The sequence below is a fragment of the Pseudophryne corroboree genome, chromosome 3 (assembly GCF_028390025.1).
Source record: "Pseudophryne corroboree isolate aPseCor3 chromosome 3, aPseCor3.hap2, whole genome shotgun sequence".
Classification (NCBI taxonomy): Eukaryota; Metazoa; Chordata; class Amphibia; order Anura; family Myobatrachidae; genus Pseudophryne; species Pseudophryne corroboree.
The window spans coordinates 37188936-37192429 of NC_086446.1; the positions used below are offsets into that span (position 1 = coordinate 37188936).

At 45.0% G+C, this 3494-nt stretch overlaps 1 pseudogene; it reads left to right on the plus strand.

Moving 5' to 3' along the window:
* Nucleotides 1-1205: 1205 nt before the first annotated feature.
* LOC134894536 (5S ribosomal RNA) lies at nt 1206-1325 on the plus strand (annotated as a pseudogene).
* The last annotated feature ends 2169 nt before the right edge of the window (nt 1326-3494 follow it).

Here is a 3494-nt window from a genome sequence, read left to right on the forward strand (position 1 = left end):
ACTTCCACCCGCCGGAGCTCGATTACGGGCACAAGAGAAGCGGACACTGTTACAAATCTCACCCCAGTGCCTGGAACCCGCTAGCGGGGAAATACGGCGGGACGCACCAATATTCCCCCCACCCGCTGGAGCTCGATCGCGGGCAGGAGCTGCGGGGATTAGCTGCACCTATCTCGTTTTATATTCCCACCGCCTGCACCAGAAAACCGGGGATACCAAAATCTACAGATTGGTATTGTATGAAATGAACCCAGTATCTGGTTCAATTATACTAGCACCTGTCATGTTATATTACAAACATTTTTTTTTACTTAGGGTGATTAGCAAATAAGCGCTCTGTAATTATTGGTTAGTGGTAATATTATTCTAACATTACCAAGTCTGTTTGGCTTGGACTAATATGTGTTCGTTGCTCATAGGATCTATGACAGTTCAGCCATATGAGTTTACACCTGTTATGCTCTGATCATATATTCTTTTGCAAAGATAATATGCTATATGCTGAGATAAGTAACCAACTGCATATCCTGCATAGGTACATATATTTGGTATACTCATCTAATTACTATTTTGCCCTCCCAACATATATGTATGTTTTTTGTTTTTTACAAAAAACTCTGACTGAAGGTGACCATACCAATCAGTGACAAGCATTCAGTTGTGGCTTATTCCACTAATGGTGCTTAATTGCATCTGAGCATTTAATGCTATATAGTGGTGGTGTTTGGATGAGGGACCACTCTGGAACAACTTGATATTGCAATTTGTTCTCATTTCATCTCAGAGGTTTTGCATATCAATGGTAGATATAGTGAGATTTTGCATACCAATGGTGGATCTTTGGTTGTGAGAAAAACACAGATGCTAAGCCACTAACTATAGAGGATTCTTTGTAGTTACTACCCCGCTCTTTCTTGGTGATCAATTTATGCTTATCACTGTCCTATTTAGACAGCATAACCAAGAATGATTTTGTCATATACAATTGACTGGTGTATAGTACAATACAAATAAGGAAGAATTCACTGTGATTGGATATTTATGGCCTTGATACTTTCATGCCATATAATTGTTATATCCAATTTGCACTTTTTGAGCCTGCCGTCCAAATGGGTGTCTGTCCCCCTTTTTTTCATTTTTCATGTTGAAAATATGAACGATTCCTTTTCTAATACAAAGTGACAAACGAAAGGGCTAGCTTAAGAAATTGCGGACATACCCCACTGGAGATGCCCAATCTCTTCCGATCTTGGAAGCTAAGCAGTGGAGGGCCGGACTAGTACTCGGATGGGAGACCACCTTGGAACATCCTGGTACTGCAAATAAATTTTGCTGCCCAATTCTAAGTCACAGATGGGTACTCGGATTCATATGACTCATGATTTAATTCCCTGCAATTACTTTTTCCATTTGGGATTTTTTGCAGTATGAATGATGGTCATATATTATATTCATATATATTCATCTGACAGACACCATTGAGACTAGTAGGTGTCCTTTCCCCTTCCCCCTTCCCTTCCCCTCTCCCCTTTTTCAGTGAATTCTAAAAGTCTGTCCGGCTTACTTCATATTATAGCAATTTTCGCTAATTATTTATTAAATTGATATAGATATTTTTGCATATAGTCTTGAATCACATAGAACTAGTTTCGAACTCCGATAATTCTATATTTTAATAGGAATCTAATAAAATCATGATTTTACCAGCCTAAGACATATATATATAACTTATTTCCTCTGAGTTAGAGTGCTCCCAAACAGGAGTCTATTTCTTTTTCCATTTCTTATTTGGTATTTTTCTCAATATATACTTTTTGACTCATGGGAGCACCACTGAATGGTAACTCTACTTAGTGCATTTTAGAAGATATATTATCTTATATGCACAGTTACCTTAATCTGAAGCAATTCTATAATATAAATTTCAGTTTCTCAGAGGACACTACTCAGATTACTTTTCGTACAATAATTGTTGCTAGACCGGTGCGGTTCCCACAAACCCCTTTCTTGAACAAAGTACTATTATTAGAAGAAGTCAGAAAAGCACATCCTGCAGTCAAATAACGGGCTGAGACTCTTGTGCTGAGTTTACAGTATTTGGTGGACTCTCAGCATATAAGACGGGTGACCTAGAGGAACCTGAACCAATTTCTTTAGAACCATATCTTTTAATAATTGCATCACTGAATGCTGGGGGATCCTGAAGAATGGGATCTTCAGCTTTCACTAGGCTGGTCGCCCACTCAAAAGGCTCTCCTCTAAAAGAATAAATCAGATAGAGCACAAGGTTCTCTGGAGTGATGCCCAGAAATGGTCTAGACAACATAATAGTGTAATAGTGTTTGAAAAGCGCCAGAAATTGGGCTAAGTCCCCATCAAAGGTTATGGATGTTGAGATATCAGAGTCAGGATCTGTTTCCTTCTCATCTGACTGACTGGAGTGCTTTGCGAGGACCTGGTCACTATTGACCTTACTCGAAGCCGAGACTCTCTGAACCCCACCCGGGGCAGTGACTTTCTGAACCCCACCCGGGGCAGTGTCTTTCTGAACCCCACACGGGGCAGTGACTTTCTGAACCCCACCCGGGGCAGTGACTTTCTGAACCCCACACGGGGCAGTGACTTTCTGAACCCCACCCGGGGCAGTGACTTTCTGAACCCCACACGTGGCAGTGACTTTCTGAACCCCACCCGGGGCAGTGACTTTCTGAACCCCACCCGGGGCAGTGACTTTCTGAACCCCACCCGGGGCAGTGACTTTCTGAACCCCACCCGGGGCAGTGACTTTCTGAACCCCACCCGGGGCAGTGACTTTCTGAACCCCACCCGGGGCAGTGGCCTCCGGGAACCCCGCTGGGGCAGTGGCCTCCGGGAACCCCGCTGGGGCAGTGGCCTCCGGGAACCCCGCTGGGGGCAGTGGCCTCCGGGAACCCCGCTGGGGGCAGTGGCCTCCGGGAACCCCGCTGGGGTCAGCACCTCGGATTCTTTTACTGGGACCGGGCCGTTGGCCTCCCTGACTGGGATCGGGCCATCGGCCTCCCTCTCTGAATCGATAATTATCGAAAGTTCTCCCGGGACTATGACTTCCGGGACTTTTGCTGAAGCAATAACGTTCAGATCCTCCACTAATGCTATGCTTCTTAAGTTCTTTCCTGGGGAAGCGACTTCTAGACCCTTCTTTGGGGCTGCGTCTCTCGAGACCCCACTTGGGGATAATACTTCAAATATCACTTCTGGGGTTTTGCTTCTCGAGTTCTCTTCTAGCATAATGGTTTTAGGAAACCTTTCTGTGGTTACGCTCTTCAAGTCCCTACCTGGGGTAACCGCTTCTGAGACCCCTTCTGGTATGGAAACCTGAGCTACAGTATTTGATGTCCCTCTATAAGCTTGGGCATTGGGTACCGCTCCAGCATTCTGGGCATCGGGTACCGCACCAGCACTCTGGGCATCGGGCACCGCACCAGCACTCTGGGCATCGGGCACCGCACCAGCAC